This window comes from Mustelus asterias, chromosome 17 (assembly GCF_964213995.1).
Source record: "Mustelus asterias chromosome 17, sMusAst1.hap1.1, whole genome shotgun sequence".
In the NCBI taxonomy this organism is placed as follows: Eukaryota; Metazoa; Chordata; class Chondrichthyes; order Carcharhiniformes; family Triakidae; genus Mustelus; species Mustelus asterias.
In genome coordinates, this window is record NC_135817.1 from 81,119,143 (window position 1) to 81,139,392 (window position 20,250).

The 20,250-nt window shown below is 46.4% G+C and overlaps 1 non-coding gene across 1 annotated transcript; it reads left to right on the plus strand.

Annotated features, from left to right (window-relative positions):
• Positions 1–19,896: 19,896 nt before the first annotated feature.
• On the plus strand, positions 19,897–19,971 carry trnat-ugu (transfer RNA threonine (anticodon UGU)). Its single transcript has one exon. It is a non-coding gene; the product is annotated as a tRNA-Thr (tRNA).
• Positions 19,972–20,250: the final 279 nt, after the last annotated feature.

Genomic DNA, 20,250 nt, shown 5'->3' on the forward strand with positions numbered 1-20,250 from the left:
CATCTAACCTACATATCATGGGACACCAAGGGACAATTGAGCATGGCCAATCCACCTAACCTTCACATCTTTGGACAGTTGGAGGGAACTGGAGCACCCGGAAAAAACCCACGCAGACAGTGGGGAGAACATGCAAACTCCACACAGTCACCCAAGGCCAGAATTGAACCCGAGTCCCTGGCTGCTGTGAGGCAGCAGTGCTAACAACTGTGCCACTGTGCCCTGCCGTACAACCACTGTGTGTTAGGGAGGGAGTTCCAGGATTTTGACCCAGCGATGGTGGAGGAATGGCAATATAATCAGGGTGGTGAGTGGCTTGGAGGGAACCTTGCAGATGGTGGTGTTCACAGGTATCTGCTGTGAACACTACCACCTGAGAGATCTAGTGTCCTTCTAGATGCTAGCGGTTGTAGGTTTGGAAGGTGGTGCCTAAGATCTATGGAGGGACAGTTTATGAGAGGAATTGCCACACAGCCAAAGCATTAAATCAGACGGAAAGCTCTCATCATAAGGGCAACATCAGAAATGAGCCCAGTAGCAGAAATGTCAAACTGGAAGTGAATAAGTCCTCATCACATCAGATCCTGCAGTCAATCTTATAGAATCACAGAAACCCTACAGTACAGAAGGAGGCAATTCGGTCTGTACTGACCACAATCCTACCAAGACCCTATTCCCGTAACTCAACACATTAATGCTGCTAATCCCCCTGACGCTAGGGTCAATTTAGCATAGCCAATCAACCTAACCTGCACATCTTTGGACTGTGGGAGGTAACCAGAACACCCGGAGGAAACCCACACAGACAGGGGAGAATGTACAAATGCCACACAGACAGTGACCTAGGCCGGAATTGACCCTGGGTCCCTGGCGTTGTGAAGCAGCAGTGCTAACCGCTATCCCACTATGCTGCCATGATTTTCATCTGACTGTAAGGGATAACGATATGTTTTAATTATTCTGTATTGTTTTCAAGGTCCCGTTTTTCACAGTCAGGCTGTAAAAGTTGTTGTAAAATTGTATAAGTTGTGATTCTCAATGGGCAGAATTTAACAATTCTCCCAAATATTATCTCTGAGGATGAGACATTAAAGTACCTTCTCCCCATTCAAAAGCAGTGCTTCCAAATACCAAGAAAAATCTTCACAGCAGGTCAAATGAATGATGAGAGTTTCTCTGAATAAAGAAACATTACAGTTTACCCCTTGGCATCCAAGTAATGACAGAGAGAAAATGTGTGGGATAAAAATATGTGGGGCAGCTGTATTAATGGTGGAAGATGTGTGCTAGGACTGGGGCTGTGTTACCTAAGCAACATTTGTAAGGTCAATGAACTTCTTTCCGAACCATATGGCAGTTCCTGGCCACGTGACACTGATTGCCTCTTGCATCTCCTTCCAGTTTACCCTCACCATTCTGTTAGGGAGATTCCTGCTCTCGTTGCTGGTCAGATGGCTCCAACTGTCAGCTGCACCTCCTTGGATGCATCAGAACGTTTGGGAACCCCCCATACCCCTTGTGGCTGTTGCCGTTTCTTCTGTCAACCTGCTGGAGGGTGAGGTTGTTCTTTAACTTGCTGCAGGCTGTGCAGGGTTCCTGGGAGAAGATTGCAGAACATTAGCAGCATTTTCACATTGGATGACACCCTGACCAATGGGAGTTTGAGAAAATCTGTCAATAATTCAACTCTATGTCCTTCCAGCTGATACTTTTATCTTCTTGAGTTCTTACAGTGTCTCCTCATTTACTGTTGTGCTGCTGGAAGCACCTTTTTAATACTCTATCTCTTCACCATGGGGTTGGCAGGTTTAGTGCCGCTTGGTTGAACTCCTTTTGCAATGCAGCACAGTATAGCTTTCACCTTCCCACCCAGATTATTCCATCCTAGGGCAGGAATGTTCTTGCTCCCCAAAGCTCAGGGGTCCAGTTACCATTTAAATGTCCTGTAGGTCAAATGCTACCAGTGGCTGTAAACAGCACAAAGCCATTGCTATCATGGCTTGAATTTTTGCCATGACAGAATGCCTCACTGCACTTCTCATGATCATGAGGGGGTGGCGGCAAAGCAAATGGGGATAGGATGCATTTCGCCATTATGAAGGCAGCTGGCCATTTCAATCATCAGCTGTCTCTCCATTGAGGCAGCATGGTGGCATAATGGTTAGCACTGCTGCCTCACAGCACCAGGGGCCCGGGTTCGATTCCCAACTTGGGTCTGGAGCCTGTGGAGTCTGCATGTTCTCCCTGTGTCTGTGTGGGTTTCCTCCGGGTCCTCCAGTTCCCTCCAACACTCCAAAGGTCTGAGGGTTAGGTAGATTGGCCATGCTAAATTGTCCCATAGTGTCAGGGAGATTAGGAGGGTAAATATGTGGGGTTACGGGGATAGGGCCTGGGTGGGATTGTGGTTGGTCCAGACTCGATGGGCCAAATGGCCTCCTTCTGCACTGTAGGGATTCTATGAAGCGGGACTTTGGTAACCAAGGAGTGTGAAACCGGATGTGTGCAGAGTAGATCTGGAAAGAGAAAGTCTCTGAACATAGAGTTGGATAGCCAAGGGACTCTTTTGGAGAGATAGGGTAACCCCTGTGGAACTTGCTTTGAACTTGAATTCACTGCTACAGAAGTGGCACAAAATCAATTCTGACTGTTTTTCCTGAGTCCAAGGGCGGAGGAGGGTATCAGTCTCGTAGGGCGGTGTCAGTCTTGTAGGTCAAGAAATGTGTAAGGAATGGTTAATTGAGGTTATTGGTGTGATTCCAAGTGTCATTATACAATGCATTACCCATGGCGAAATAATCAAGCTTTTGAAATAATGCATGAAGTAGAAAATTCTGAGGCTGAAAATGATGATGGGGACTGACATGAAAAAATTATGTTGGTCATTGAGAGTTTGAATTCACCAGTGAGTATTTTGATGTTGGATTCATTCAACCGTACAGTTTCAGATAGCGGTTGCACTTCCACAGTTTGTGGGGTGGACTGGTTTAACTGCTACCTGAAGTCTCTTGATGAGGTAGATCAGCATAAGGTCAAGGAATATGAAAGGTCTGTGAGCTTCAGGTTTGGAGGTGACAACAAGTTACTGTCTTCCAGAAGGGTAGTCCTTCCTTGCAGGATAGCTGGGATCAGCCTTTTCATCAGTACTGATGTGGATTATGGTGACATAACTCCTACTCAGCAGATATGCGGTTGAAAGAAAGTACAGATCACACTAGCCATGAGGACTGAAAAGAGCTTTCATGCTCGGGATGCCTGGATCTACATTTGATAATGTCAGGCCATTAATAGCTGCCATTAAAAATGGCAGGAATGAGGAATAAAAGAATGACCAGGGTGAGGTTAGGGCCGGTCAAGGACAGTGGTGGGAACTTGTGTATGGAATCAGTAGAGATAGGCGAGGTGATGAATGAATACTTTTCTTCAATGTTCACCAAGGAGAGGGGCCATGTTTTTCAGGAAGAGAAGGTGTTACAGGCTAATAGGCTGGAGGAAATAGATGTTCGGAGGGAGGATGTATTGGCAGTTTTGAATAAACTGAAGGTCGATAAGTCCCCTGGGCCTGATGAAATGTATCCTAGGATTCTTTGGGAGGCGAGGGATGAGATTGCAGAGCCTTTGGCTTTGATCTTTGGGTCCTCGCTGTCCACGGGGATGGTGCCAGAGGACTGGAGAGTGGCAAATGTTGTTCCTCTGTTTAAGAAAGGGAATAGAAATGACCCTGGTAATTATAGACCGGTTAGTCTGACTTCGGTGGTTGGTAAATTGATGGAAAAGGTCCTTAGGGATGGGATTTACGACCATTTAGAAAGATGCGGATTAATCCGGGATAGTCAGCACGGATTTGTGAAGGGCAAATCGTGCCTCACAAATTTGATAGAATTTTTTGAGGAGGTAACTAGGTGTGTTGATGAAGGTAGGGCGGTTGATGTCATATACATGGATTTTAGTAAGGCGTTTGATAAGGTCCCCCATGGTCGGCTTATGATGAAAGTAAGGAGGTGTGGAATAGAGGGAAAGTTGGCCGATTGGATAGGTAACTGGCTGTCTGATCGAAGACAGAGGGTGGTGGTGGATGGAAAATTTTCGGACTGGAGGCAGGTTGCTAGCGGAGTGCCGCAGGGATCGGTGCTTGGTCCTCTGCTCTTTGTGGTTTTTATTAATGACTTAGAGGAGGGGGCTGAAGGGTGGATCAGTAAATTTGCTGATGACACCAAGATTGGTGGAGTAGTGGATGAGGTGGAGGGCTGTTGTAGGCTGCAAAGAGACATAGATAGGATGCAAAGCTGGGCTGAAAAATGGCAAATGGAGTTTAACCCTGATAAATGTGAGGTGATTCATTTTGGTAGGACTAATTTAAATGTGGATTACAGGGTCAAAGGTAGGGTTCTGAAGACTGTGGAGGAACAGAGAGATCTTGGGGTCCATATCCACAGATCTCTAAAGGTTGCCACTCAAGTGGATAGAGCTGTGAAGAAGGCATATAGTGTGTTAGCTTTTATTAACAGGGGGTTGGAGTTTAAGAGCTGTGGGGTTATGCTGCAACTGTACAGGACCTTGGTGAGACCGCATTTGGAATATTGCGTGCAGTTCTGGTCACCTCACTATAAGAAGGATGTGGAAGCGCTAGAAAGAGTGCAGAGGAGATTTGCCAGGATGCTGCCTGGTTTGGAGTGTCGGTCTTATGAGGAAAGGTTGAGGGAGCTGGGGCTGTTCTCTCTGGAGCGGAGGAGATTGAGGGGAGACTTAATAGAGGTTTATAAAATGATGAAGGGGATAGATCGAGTGAACGTTCAAAGACTATTTCCTCGGGTGGATGGAGCTATTACAAGGGGGCATAACTATAGGGTTCATGGTGGGAGATATAGGAAGGATATCAGAGGTAGGTTCTTCACGCAGAGAGTGGTTGGGGTGTGGAATGGACTGCCTTCAGTGATAGTGGAGTCAGACACTTTAGGAACATTTAAGCGGTTATTGGATAGGCACATGGAGCACACCAGGATGGTAGGGAGTGGGATAGCTTGATCTTGGTTTCAGATGAAGGTCGGCACAACATCGTGGGCCGAAGGGCCTGTTCTGTGCTGTACTGTTCTATGTTCTATTAAGAAAGCCAGCAATGTCTCAAAGAATTCATGAAGCCTTGTTAACTTCTTGGAAGAAGAATCTGGGAGACAAAAGGAAGGGCAGGAGGGGAAGGGGAAGAGAGGGTGGAGGGAGGGTTGGGGAGGAAGAGAGGGGACGCTGACCGGGGAGGAATGATGAGGAATTTATGCTTCTACCGAGCTGGATGTAGAATAGATCTGGAAATGTGGAATAAAGGGGCTGCACAGTGGTACAGCGGTTAGCACTGCTGCCTCAGAGCGCCAGGGACCTGGGTTCAATTTCAGCCTCGGGTGACTGACTGTGTGGAGTGTGCACATTCTCCCCGTGTCTGAGTGGGTTTCCTTCAGGTGCTCCGGTTTCCTCCCTGTAATACGTCTTTGGAGGCAGATGTCCCTTCACCAAAATCCCTTTATTTACAATTCCAACAGCTTTTCATAGAGTGTTCTCAGTCAGCAGTCTACCTTCGGGAGTCCCAGAGGAACTGACACTCCCGGTTAAATACAAGGAAAAGACTCCCTGATTGGCCCATCAATTGACTCCTTAATCAGGGAGTTCACATTCCGATAGGCCAACTCAATGACCTGATTGAAGTCATTACACTCCCACAGTCCAAAAATGTGCGGGTTAGGTTGATTGGCCATGATAAATTGCACCTTAAGGTCAGGGAGATCAGGAGGGTCAATATGTGGGATAGGACAGTATCTGGGTGGGATCATTGTTGGTGCAGACTCAATGGACCAAATGGCCACCTTCTGCACTGTTGATTCTATGATAAATCTGCTGATGGTAAAAGGCAAGCTGCTGTATTATTCCTCCATCATAACACTATTATTGAGTTTAGCACCCAGACTTTTGCCTGCCTCTCCGCACCAGAAACTGAAAGGTTGGGCAGCTATTCTCAATGTTTGGTCCATTGGCCATAATTTGGGAATTGGTGACCGTATTGAATCTTGTATCTGCAATGATTGCAGTCCAGTGTGCATTAGCAGCAATGTGCTACACTGATTAAAAACAACATTGTGTTCTTCCGAAGTATCGGTGGAAATGCCAAATTCAGAAATTTATGCAGAGCGGGAACGGTGTGGTGGGGAATAACCAACTGCATGAGAGGAAGTTAATTCAGGGGGGTATCTTCCCAGATTTACAGCCAGTTAATATCCCGACAAGAAGGAAGATTGGTGTGAAAGCAGAACTTTAGGTGAAAACTTAGTAAATAAATTGAATGTTGGAAAGAATCAACATAATTCCTGACACCTGATTGAGAAACTATTACGGAAAAATAAGATTTTATGTGAACCTTTTGGAGGAGATACAGAATTATCCCTGGGACTGTACAGCTTAAACTTTCCACTTAGTACCGTGATCAAACATGTTCATTTATTCATTCCTGGGACATGGGATATCGGTGGCTGGCCAGCTTTTGTTGCCCATCCCTAGTTGCCCTTGAACTGAATGGCTTGCTAAGCCATTTCAGATGCCAGTTAAGGGTCAACCACATTGCTGTGGCTCTGGAGTTACATGTAGGCCAGGCCAGGCAAGGATGGCAGATTTCCTTCCCGAAAGACCGTTAGTGAACCAGATGGGTTTTTTTCGACAATGACTTCATGGTTATCAGTAGATTCTTAATTCATGTGGAATTAGTTCATGAATTTTTACTGAATTCAAATTCCACCATCTGCCTTGGTGGGATTCAAACCCCGGTCCCCAGAACACCAGCTGAGTTTCTGAATTATTAGTCTAAGATGAAGGTTCAGGAGTCACGGATTACCCCAAAGAGGGGGTTTAGCACATAAGTGATTATAAAGCAGTTTATTAATCATGAAGCAATTTGTTAAGTATGATGCATCAGCTAAATAGGCAGAAGAGAATATCGACCTGTGATAGGAAAGAATGGTTTTGGTTCTCAGCCTTCTTCTTATTCATTCTGTCTTCTTGAGCTGACCAGGGGCGAGGAAGTTAGGAAGACTTCATCCGCTGACGAGAACAGCCCCCTTACCCTCCAAGCACCCACTAATATATTTTATTTAAAGGGACTGGTTAATCACTGGTTTGATCCCATTTTTGCCTGGTCTGGCCTACATGTGATTCCAGACCAACAAGAATGTGGTTAACTCTTAAATGCCCTCTGAAATAGCCCAGCAAGTCACACAGTTGTGGCAAACCACTAAAAGGTCACAATGGAATGAAAATGGACCAACCACCCGGCATCGATCTCGGCACTGGAAGAGACAATGGTAACCTCAGGCCTGTCGTCCCTGCAAAGTCCTCCTTACCTCTTCTTGTGGTAGTGCTAGCATTGGGAGAGCTGTCCCACAGACAAGCAAAAGCATGACATTGTCATCCTCACGTAATCACACCTTACGATGTCCCAGACACCATCATCACTGTTGCTAGGCATGTCCTGCCTCATCAGCAGGACAGACCGAGCAGAGCTGGAGGCACAGAGGTATACATTCAGGAGGGAGTTGCCCTGAGAGTCCTCAACATTGACTCTGGACCCCATGAAATCTCATGGCCAGGTCAAACACGGGCAAGGAAACCTCCTGCCAATTCGTTTGGAATCTAGCCATTGACCAGAGGCCAGTTATCTAAGGTGCCACCTTCCCCTTGCCCATCACTTTGGCTTGAGGTGATCTTGCAACATAGAATCATAGAACCTACAGAGCAGAAGGAGGCCATTTGCCCATCGAGCCTGCACTGACAACAATCCCACCCAGGTCCCATCCCCATAACCCCACATATTTGCCCTCCTAATCTCCCTGATGCTAAGGGGCAATTTATCATGGCCAATTAACCTAACCCGCACATCTTTGGACTGTGGGAGGAAACCAGAGCACCCGGAGGAAACCAGGGACATGGGGAGAACATGCAAACTGCACACAGCCAGTGACCTGAGGCTGGAATTGAACCCGGGTCCCTGGCGCTGGGAGGCAGCAGAGCTAACCACTGTGCCACCATGCCGCCCCTCATATCTCATGCTTGGTGCCATCTGCTAACTTCTACCAGACACTGATCTTTGCTCTCCTTGACTTTTCTCTCTGTTTGTCCCTGTATCTTGCTGCTAAGAACTGTTCCTTTGATGTGCACAAGAGAGGAGACACAGAGAAAAGAAACAACCTCACACTAGGGGCGGCACGGTAGCACAGTGGTTAGCACTGCTGCTTCACAGCTCCAGGGTCCCGGGTTCGATTCCCGGCTCGGGTCACTGTCTGTGTGGAGTTTGCACATTCTCCTCGTGTCTGCGTGGGTTTCCTCCGGGTGCTCCGGTTTCCTCCCACAGTCCAAAGATGTGCGGGTTAGGTTGATTGGCCATGTTAAATTGCCCCTTAGTGTCCTGGGATGCGTAGGTTAGAGGGATTAGCGGGTAAATATGTGGGGGTAGGGCCTGGGTGGGATTGTGGTCGGTGCAGACTCGATGGGCCGAATGGCCTCCTTCTGCACTGTAGGGTTTCTATGATTTCTATGATTTCTATTCCTGGATAAAAGCAAATTACTGCGGAGGCTGGAATCGGAAACCTTTGACAAAGGATCATCTGGACTCGAAACATCAGCTCTTTTCTCTCCTTACAGATGCTGCCAGACCTGCTGAGATGTTCCAGCATTTTCTCTTTTGGTCTCACACTATTCCTCCCAATTCTATAATATTCTCAACAATATCAATTCTTACGTAGGGAAGAACATCATGATAGGTCATTCTTGAGAATGTTAACGAGAATCATACTACATCCGGCACAGTATGTGCTTGAGATTGGGACTGGTCAGTTTCACATTGTGCTCAAAACCATTGAATCGATAAGATTATTCTCTGAAAGTGACTCCCCCCTGGACAATGAGGATTTATAGCACAGAAGTCAATTTCCCTCTTGTGTCTGCGTGACACTTCATCAGAATGAAGCAATGCTAATTCCACAGTCCCACATTTTAATCATAATCTTGTCCCCATCCCTGCTTCAAAAACTTATCTAATTCCCCCTTAAAAGGATGTCTCTACCTCAGCCATTCCCTTTGGCAAACTATTCCATGCTTCAACGGCTCTTTGTAAAGGGAATTCTCCTTCCAATCCCTCCTCACTTCCTTAACAGCAATCTTAAATTGATTGCCCATTACCATCTGCACTGCAGGCAGAGAAAATGCTCTTTCTGTTTTCATTAGAAAACTCTTCAGCATCTTAACAAACTTGATTTAAATCTTCTCTTTGAATTCTCCGCTCCGGAGAGATAGTTCAGGTGTTCCGGTTCACTGCTGCAGATTTACATTCCTGGTATCATCCAGGCCCTTCTCAGGGAATGTTCACAGGTGTTATGGGAAAGTCCAAGCAGTAAAAGTTGGCCCTGACCCTCAAGAGGAAGTTGGGTACGGCTTTGTGAAAATCACACCCAAAATTGCATCCATTGTGCCTGGGTTTTTCCTCAGGCTCATTTGGATGCCATTGAGCTCACAATCTGCCATGAAACATTGAATCATAGAATCCCTACAGTGCAGAAGGAGACCATTCAGCCCATTGAGTCTGCACCAACCACAATCCCATCCAGGCCCTATTCCTGTAACCCCACATATTTACCCTTGACACTAGGGCCAATTTAGCATGGCCAATATACCTAATCCGCACATCTTTGGAGTGTGGGAGGAAACCGGAGCACCCGGAGGAAACCTGCGCAGACACGGGGAGAATGTGCAAACTCCACACAGACAGTGACCCGAGCCGGGAATTGAACCTGGACCCTGGCACAGCACAGCAGCGCTAACCACTGTGCCACCAGGGCCGCTCCAATCAATGGGCAGGATTTTCCGGTCTCGACACAGGCAGGCATCATCACGGGCAGGACAGAAACATTTTGACAGCTGTTGGGGGCGACCGTACCAGAATTTAGCAAAGTGTCAGTTCCAGTGAGAAAAATGGAGTGAATCCCACCAATGGCCGCAGTGTAATTTTGAACCAGATCTTGAGCCTCATTGACAAAAGTCTTTGTGGCCACAAGAATCACGCCATGCCTGTGGCGACCTCCCTCTGTTTAAAAGTTTATTTATTATTGTCACAAGTAGGCTGACATTCACACTGCAATGACGTTACTGTGAAAATCCCCTAGTCACCACACTCCGGCGCCTGTTCGGGTACACTGAGGGAGAATTTAGCATGGTCAATGCACCTAACCAGCACATCTTCCGGACTGTGGGAGGAAACCGGAGCACCCGGAGGAAACCCACGCAGACACGGGGAGAATGTGTAGACTCTGCACAGACAGTGACCCAAGCCGGGAATCGAACCCGGGTCCCTGGTGCTGTGAGGGAGCAGCGCTAACCGCTGTGCCACCGTGCTACCCCACATGGTCATTCACCCGCCATGGCCGCACTTAGTCTTTTCCGAGGTTTACAGGTAAAGCAATTGAATATAAATTGTCTGTGCCATTGGTGGTAGTGTCCTCAGCTGCCTAGACCCATCCTCTGGAATACCCTCCCGAAACCACTCTGCTCCTTTCCCTCTCCGTCTTCCTTTACAATGTTCCATCAAACCTAGCTCTTCGACTCAGCTCTTCACAAATATCATGTATTTAATTTTGCTTTATAATGTCTCTGTGAAACACCTTGGCCACTTTATTACAATAAGATAGCAATATCTGTAGGTATATAAGATGTTGAGAGGCATAGATTGGGTGGACTCTCAGAGGCTTTTTCCCAGGGTGGAAATGGCTGCTACAAGAGGACACAGGTTTAAGGTGCTGAGGGGTAGGTACAGGGGAAATGTTGGGAGGAAGTTTTTCACACAGAGGGTGGTGGGCGAGTGGAATCGGCTGCTGTCAGTGGTGGTGGAGGCAAACTCAATCGGGTCTTTTAAGAAACTCCTGGATGAGTACATGGGACTTAATAGAATGGAGGGTTATAGGTAGGTCTAAAAGGTAGGGATATGTTTGGCACAACTTGTGGGGCCGAAGGGCCTGTTTTGTGCTGTAGTTTTCTATGTTTCTATGTTTCTATATAAATAGAGTCATAGAGGTTTATAGCATGGAAACAGGCCCTTCAGCCCAACTTGTCCATGCCGCCCTTCTTTTTAAACCCCTAATCTAGTCCCAATTGCCCACATTTGGCCCATATCCCTCTATACCCATCTTACCAATGTCATTTCTAGAAGCTTTTTAAAATACAAAATTGTACCCGCCTCTACTACTACCTCTGGCAACTTGTTCCAGACACTCACCGCTCTCTGTGTGAAAGAATTGTCCCTCTGGACCCTTTTGTATCTCTCCCCTCTCACCTTAAACCTATGCCCTCTAGTTTTAGTCTCCCCTACCTTTGGGAAAAGATGTTGACTATCTAACTGATCTATGCCCCTCATTATTTTATAGACCTCTATAAATGTAAATCATTGTTGCGTAGATTCCCCTTTCTTAGATGATGGTCATCCAGATTCGAAATGTTGGTTCTATTCTCTCTCCACAGATGCTGTCAGACCTGCTGAGATTTTCCAGCATCTTCTGTTTCTGTTTCAGGTTCCAGCATCCGCGGTATTTTGCTTTTATCTTTTCTTAGCTTTAGTGAGTGGCTGAGAATTTCCATGGAGTTTATCCCAGCCTGCCCCCGCAATTCTGTTGGAAATGCAGTGGAAACCCTCTTTACACGGGTAAATGGGAGAACTTTTCCAATTCATATCTGCGGCTGGGTTGTCATTAAGGGGTTTAAGAGCTTTTCATCAATGATGCCCGAGCTTCAGAGTATCCTCCCATTTGATAGAAAAGCTTCACTCCCTTTGTAGAGTCAGGTGCTGGGATTTTACCACCCCGGGAATCAGAGCGGGCGAGGGGCGGACAATTGGAAGGTCCGTTGACCTCAGGCTGAATTTTACAGTTCCAGGATGAATGAGGACGTAAAAACCTATTCATAGAGTCATATCCCTCTGAACATTTCCCATCCATGTACCTGCCTAAATGTATTTTAAATGTTGTAATTGCACACCCCTCTACCACCTTTTGTGCTGCTACCCCCTTTTTACTGGGGGAAATTGACTAAACAAAGCTGACATTTCTCACGCCAAAGGCTGATTAACATTCAGAATGTTGGTGATTTGAAAAGTGCATGAACGAAAATAAATTCAACATTGCAGCAACCTTCCCTGCAGTGAGCAGGCTGCTCTGGCCAGGAGATTGCTTTCCCCACCATACCGGTGGATGTTGATTGCAGGTCCCCTCGGTGGATGTGTTGGGACCTGGAGGCTGAGTGAGTGCCAGACATCTGAGATCCGAAATGGACCCATCCTTCTTTTCTCTGCCTGCGCTTTCCTTCCTTCACCGGGTACGCAACCAGCTCTCGGAAGACCCAGTGGAACAACCATGCTGAGCGCGTGCCCTTGCCGAGGAGGGAACTGCTGGTAGCTGCAGTGTGATGGGAGAAGGAATCTTGTATTGCCAAAAGGCAGCAGTAGGAGGTCATGTTGCTCTGACAGCGCGCAGACTGCAGGGAAGGAGAACAGCACAAATTCAAACTTGCCACTGTGTGTTCCTATCTGTCAATCACAGCACTAAAAATCCATGTTTTCTCAGCCAGATTACAAAAAACCCTGAAATATCCATCAAATACCCGGAGGGTGTTTAGAATGTGGAGCTCACTACCTCATGAGGCAGTTCAGGCGAATAGCACAGATTCATTTCGAGGGGGAGTCGATGGGGCGAATTTTACCGTCCCACCCGCCATGGGAATCGGAGCTGGCGAGGGACAGACCATGGAAATGTCCATTCACCTCAGGCGGGATTTTCTGCTTTTGGGAAGGCTGGAAAATCCCGCCCCATGAGTTCATGGGGGACTAGAAGGACAAGTGATAAAGTTCAATGAAGTGAAAGTATTCGGAGTGGCATAATTGCCAGCAAACGGCCGGTGTTTGGGGGGGGGGGGGGGGGGGAGGGGGTGGGAGGGTGTCAGTGGTGTAGTAGTATTGTTGCTGGGCTAGTAATCCAGAGATCATTGGTAATGCTGTGGGAACTCACATTCGAAACCCACCATGGCAAATGGTGAAATTTGAATTCAATAAAATGATGACCATGAAAACATTGCAATAAAAACCCATCTGGTTCACTAATGTCCTGAGTTCAGTAATATTGTGAATGTACTGAAATAAGAATCATTGAAATTTGCACTGATGAGGCCTGTAGAGGTTCCTTGGGTGGCTTCCACACACCAATGGCGTTCTTCCCCCATCCAAGAAAATACTGTCATTTTTTGACTCCAGAATGTGGAGTCTATGACGCAGGGTAGCGGGGCAGTGGGGTGGCGGGGGGCAGGCAAAGAGTCGACGGCTTAACTTGATCGCCCTAACATTTAACAGGCGGTCATTTTGTGGCTCATATCATGACTTATGGATTTTGACATCATCCCTAAGGAATGTCCATATGAAAGGTGCTATCTAAATGCAAGGTGCTATTGTTACAGTGCAGGAAAGAAATAAGGGGTTTTCTTCGCGCTTAGGCAAAATCAGGAGTAAACAATGTCCATGCGACAGATATGCCCAATCCCATGATCCCCTGCAAGCACATTCTGAAGGGAAACGAGGAGCCATTTTGTTCTGTGCTCCCACATCAGCAACAGCTGTTGAGGCAGCTCTGAATCATTTAGCATGGAGTCCTGCAGCGAACAGAAAAAAAGAGTGTGGGCTGCATTCAATATCAAGTCCCAGACATGAATTAAATTTGGTTAATTAATAACTGTCATGAGACCATGAGCGAAGTCGGTATAATTCAAACAAGGAACAGTTTAGTGAACACTGTAACAGGTGTACAGTCAGGGAGGGGGGGGATGGCGGGGGTGGTGGGGGTGGGGGTGGGGGGGGGGGGAGGAGCGGGGGGGAGGGGGAGGGAGGGATGGTGGGGGGGAAGGTGGGGGTGCTGCCAGGCAGGGGTTGCTGCCCTCTGTGCAGTTGACAAAGTCTGCAGTGTGCATCAGTGCAAAAGGTGAAATCAAAATCTAATTTCAGTAAATAAAAAAGTCAAAATAGAAAGGCTTCTCTCATTTGTCAATTTGTCTCATGGTTCATTCCATGTCTTATGTTTCCAATCAATCAGACTGATTGAGAAAAGTACAGTGTTTTAAAGTTTACTTATTAGTGTCACAAGAAACAATGAAGTTAGTGTGAAAATCCCCTAGTCACCGCACTTCGGCGCCTGTTTGGCTACACTGAGAGAGAATCTAGCATGGCCAATCAAACCTAGCCAGACTGTGGGAAGAAACCCATGCAGACATGGGGAGAACGTGCAGATTCCACGCAGACAGCGACTCAACCCAGGAATCGAACCCTGGTCCCGAGTGCTTTCAGGCAGCAATGCTAACCACTGTGCCAGCGTGCTGCCCACATTGCATGGTGATTGCATTGTGTGATCATAAAGTAGGCTTGTGTGTGTGTGTGTCTGTTGTGCATTCTCCCCGTGTCTGCGTGGGTTTCCTCTGGGTGCTCCGGTTTCCTCCCCCAATCCAAAGATGTGTGGGTTATGTGGATTGGCCACACTAAATTGCCCCTTTGTGTCAGGGGGACTAGCTAGGGTAAATGCATGTGATTTCAGGGATAGGGCCTGGGTGGGATTGTGGTCGGTGCAGACTCAATGGGCCAAATGGCCACCTTCTGCACTGGAGGGATTCTATGGATTCTATATCTTGGGATACGAAGGGGCAATTTAACATGGCCGATGCACCTATATTTGGACTGTGGGAGGAAACCGGAGCACCTGGAGGAAAGCCACGCAGACACAGGGAGAATGTGCAAACTCCACACAGTCCCCTGAGGCTGGAATTGAATTCAAGTCCTGGAGCTGTGAGGCAGCAGTGCTAACCACTGTGCCACCGTGCCAGTGGTTCTTACATGTACCTGCTCTGGATCAGCTAACAAGCAATGTGGATGGAAGGAATTAAGCCACAGGAATTGAGCCCCAGTGTCCTGTATCTCAGGATACTGTGGGAGGCTAGGGAGGAAATTGCAGGTCCCCTAGCAGAGATATTTGTATCATCGATAGTCATAGGTGAGGTGCCTGAAGATTGGAGGGGAGCAAATGTTATGCCTTTGTTCAGGAAGAGCTGCAGGGAAAAGCCTGGGAACTACAAACCAGTGAGCCTAACATCTGTAGTGGGTAAGTTGTCAGAAAGTATTTTGAGAGACAGGATTTACAGGCATTTAGAGACGCAAGGACTGATTAGGGACAGTCAGCATGGCTTTGTGAGTGGAAAATCATGTCTCACAAATTTGATTGAGTTTTTTGAAGAGGTAACGAAGAAGGTAGATGAGGGCAGTACAGTTGATGTTGTCTACATGGACTTTGGCAGGGCCTTTGACAAGGTACCGCATGGTAGGTTGTTGCATAGGGTTAAATCTCACGGAATCCAGGGTGAGGTATCTAAATGGATACAAAATTGGCTTCTTGACAGAAGCCAGAGGGTGGTTGTAGAGAGTTGTTTTTCAAACTGGAGGCCTGTGACCAGCGGTGTGCCTCAGGGACCGGTGCTGTGTCCATTGTTATTTGTCATTTATATCAATGATTCGGATGAGAATTTGGTAGGCATGGTTCGTAAGTTTGCAGATGACACCAAGATTGGTGGCATAGTGGACAGTGAAGGAGGTTATCTAGGATTGCAATGGGATCTTGATCAATTGGACCAGTGGGCTGACAAATGGAGTTTAATTTAGATAAATGCGAGGTGATGCATTTTGGTCGATCGAACCAGAGCAGGACTTACTCAGTTAATGGTAGGGCATTGGGGAGAGTTATAGAACAAAGAGATCTAGGGGTACAGGTTCATAGCTCCTTGAAAGTGGAGTCACAGGTGGACAGAGAAGGCATTCGGCATGCTTGGTTTCATTGGTCAGAACATTGAATACAGGAGTTGGGACGTCTTGTTGAAGTTGTACAAGACATTGGTAAGGCCACACTTGGAATACTGTGTGCAATTCTGGTCACCCTATTATAGAAAGGATATTATTAAACTAGAAAGAGTGCAGAAAAGATTTACTAGGATGCTCCCGGGACTTGATGGTTTGAGTTATAAGGAGAGGCTGGATAGACTGGGACTTTTTTCTCTGGAGCGTAGGAGGCTTCGGGGTGAACTTATAGAGGTCTATAAAATAATGAGGGGCATAGATCAGCTAGATAGTCAATATCTTTTCCCAAAGGTAGGGGAGTATAAAACTAGAGGGCATAGGTTTAAGGTGAGAAGGGAGAGATACAAAAGTGTCCAGAGGGGCAATTTTTTCACACAGAGGGTGGTGAGTGTCTGGAACAAGCTGTCAGAGGTAGTTAGAGGCAGGTACAATTCTGTCTTTTAAAAAGCGTTTAGACAGTTACAGATGGCTACAGAGGGATATGGGCCAAACACGGGCAGTTGGGACTGGCTTAGGGGTTAGAAAAAGGTCGGCATGGACAAGTTGGGCCGAAGGGCCTGTTTCCATGCTGTAAACCTCTGTGACTCTATGACTCTATGACCTTGCCTGCTCACACAACACGTGGCTCGGAGGAGGGAAAGAAAACTCCGAAGAGGGAAAGCAACCAGTGGATGTCTGGATCTGGTTCAGTCTTACTGCCTTCAGACTCCTCATGCTATCAGTGTTGTTTGTTTGAAGCTTGGTCCATAATATTAACAGTTTCTGCACAGTCTACAATCCAGCTGTCTCGGAGATATTGGAATTGCAATATATAACCACTTTTTGGACTGTAAATGGGCTCGTAATTTTGCAAGGAAGCCCAGAGGCTTTCTGTTATGAATGTTCTCTGACAAAAATATTGCAACTTTTCAAAAAAAAAAGCAAAGGCCAGGCAAAAAAAAGACGTCTAATCTCTGGCTACATAATTTAATTCTCAAGAGCCGACAGGTGTGATTTTTGCATCGGAACAACAGTGTGACCTGCGTTCCCAGAATCGCATTCCGGTCAGTGCTCAATCAATGGACACTTCCCCTGGCTTTTTCCACAAAGTTGCTTTAGTAACATTCAAAAATACTGAAATGCAGTGAAAGTTGAAGGAACTCTACTTCAGGAAGTGCCTAGCCATACTCTGCTGGGCTAAAAAGAACACAGAATATTGACAGCACAACTTCTAAGACCCTTGGCCATAATTTTTGAGTTGGAAAGATATAGCATCTTTTATAGCATGTGTTTATATAACACACCTTACAGCACCTTTCACAATCTCGGGACATCTCAAAGTGCTTTACAGACAATTACGCACTTCTGAAGGGTAGCCACTGTTGTAATGTGGGTAATGTGGCAACCAATTTATGCACAGCAAGCTCCCACAAATAGCAATGTAATGAGGACCCAACAATTTGTTCAAGTGATTTTGATTGATGGAAAACTATTGACCAGGACACTGGTGACTATTCCTTGAAGTAAGCCTTGGGGTCTTTTATATTTACCTGAAGACAAATGGGTCCTCATTATGTGGGCGGCACGGTGGCACAGTGGTTAGCACTGCTGCTTCGCAGCGCCAGGGTCCCAGGTTCAATTCCAGCCTTGGGTCACTATCTGTTCGCATGTTCTCCCCGTGTCTATGTGGACTTCCTCCAGGTGCTCTGGTTTCCTACCACAGCCCAAAGATGTTAGGTTAACTGGCCATGCTAGGTTGACCCTCGTGTCAGGGGGATTAGCAGGGTAAACATGTGGGCTGATGGGAATAGGGCCTGGTACAGACTTGATGGATTCAATTTAGTTTTGACTAATCGACACCACCTCAACTCCATCTTTCTGACTTTTTTCCATATTCCTTAATAACCCAACCAAACAGAAACCGATTTCAGTCTCAAAAGTTCCAATTGTCCCCCAGTATCCCATGTGGAGGTTGATGAGCTCCTACAAGTCGAAGGCACCTCAAGTTAGAGAAAGCACTGATGTCCTTTGGGTAACCTTAATTGGCATCACAGTCAAAATGTAATTGGATTTTGTTTATTATTGTCACATGTATTGGTATACAGTGAAAAGTATTATTTCTTGCGCGCTATACAGACAAAACATACTGTTCATAGAATGTATAAGAACATAAGAACTAGGAACAGGAGTAGGTCATTTTGTCCCTCAAGCCTGCTCCACCATTCAATAAGATCATGGCTGATCTTTTCATGGACTCAGCTCCACTTACCCGCCTGTTCACCATGACCCTTGATTCTTTTACTGTTCAAAAATCTATCTTTGCCTTAAAAACATTCAATGAGGTCGCTTCAACTGCTTCACTGGGCAGGGAATTCCACAGATTCACAACCCTTTGGGTGACGTTCCTCCTCAACTCAGTCGTGAATCTGCTCCCCCTTATTTTGAGGCTATGCCCCCTAGTTCTGGTTTCAGAATGAAACCAGAACTAGGGAACATGAAAGGAGAAGGTGCAGAACATAGTGTTACAATCATAACTAGGGTTTAAAGTTTAAAGTTTATTCATTAGTGCCACAAGTAGACTTAACACTGCAGTGGAGTTACTGTGAAAATCACCGAGGCACCACACTCCAGTGCCTGTTCAGAGGGAGAATTTAGCATGTGTAGAGAAAGATCAACTGAATGTAAGCTAAGTCCATTCCATAGTTTGATGGCAGCAGGGAAGAAGCTGTTCTTGAGTCGATTGGTACGTGACCTCATACTTTTGTATGTTTTTCCCAACGGAAGAAGGTGAACGAGAGTATGTCCAGAGTGCATGGGGCCCTTGATTATGCTGGCTGCTTTTCCCAGGCAGTGGGAAGTGTAGACAGAGTCAATGGATGGGAGGCTGGTTTGCGTGATGGACCGGGCTACGTTCACAACCCTTTGTAGTTTCTTGAGGTCTTGGTCAGAGCAGGAGCCATACCAAGCTGGGATACATCTAGAAAGGATGCTTCCTATGGTGCAACTCTAAAAATTGATGAGAATCGTAGTGGACATGTCGAATTTCCTTAGCCTCCTGAGAAATTTTGAAGAGTGTTTTTTTTCCCCTCTCTTCCAGGAGATTGCACAGATTGGGGGTGGGGGCAAGTTTGATGACATCTGTAAGTTGCCCAGCCAGACCTCTTGGCACCAGCCCGAGATGATGGCTGCTCTGTTATAAATGAGCAGTAGGACAGAGGCACTGATGGGCAGCTTACAACGCAGACATGCAGATAACTAGTGTGTGCCTTCAATACTGTGATTCATTTTAGAGGGGCCTGACACACAGAGCTCCTCATCACACAATTGTTATTGAATTTTGAAGGACCTGAAATGAAGGTGTAATGGGTCAACTGAAGTCACTTTACCTGTATTCTTTAGCAAAGTTACTGCACAGTCTTTGAATAAGACCATAAATAGGGGTCATACATATAAGATAGACATTAATAAATGTTAAAAAGAAATTCAGCTGAACCTTTTTGACAAAGGGTGGTCAAAATGCAGATCTCACTATCACATGAAGAGGTTGAGGTAAATAGTATGGATATATTTAAGGGGAACAGCTGCTCCTTATCCACTCTGCCCATGTCCCTCATAATCTTGTTTACCTCAATCAGGTTGCCCCTCAGACTTTTCTGCTCCAGCGGAAACAACCCAAGCCTATCCAATCTCTCTTTATAACTTAAATCTTCCATCCCAGGCAGCATCCTGGTGAAGCTCCTCTGCATCCCGTCCAGTGCAATCACATCCTTCTGATAATTGTTTTAATTGTTTTATCAGTAACAAATTAATCTTTGTCTATCTAACTTCTAAAGGTTTCCCAAATTTAAGATATTTAATTGTTGTCACGACACTTTGCCTTTCCCATTATGCTTCATCGTAGTCCCGTCCGGGAAAGATGAACACAAGCTCGGCAGGGCATAATCTTCCAATTTTCTGGCAATACTGTAGCTGGCTCCATAGCTCAGTGGTTAGAGAGCACTAGCCTTGTAAACCAGGGGTCGCAAATTCGATCCTTGCTGGGGCCTGTCAGTATACTTTATTGAGGCGGTGCAGTGGCACAGTGGTTAGCACTGCTGCCTCACAATGCCAAGGACCCAGGTTCAATTCCAGCCTTAGGTCACTGTCTGTGTGCAGTTTGCACATTGTCCCCATGCCTGCGTGGGTTTCCTCCAGGTGCTCTGGTTTCCTCCCACATTCTGAAAGACCTGCTGGTTAGATGCATTGACCCAAACAGGCGCTGGAGTGTGGCAACTAGGGGAATTTCACAGTAACTTCATTGCAGTGTTAATGTAAGCCTTCCTTGT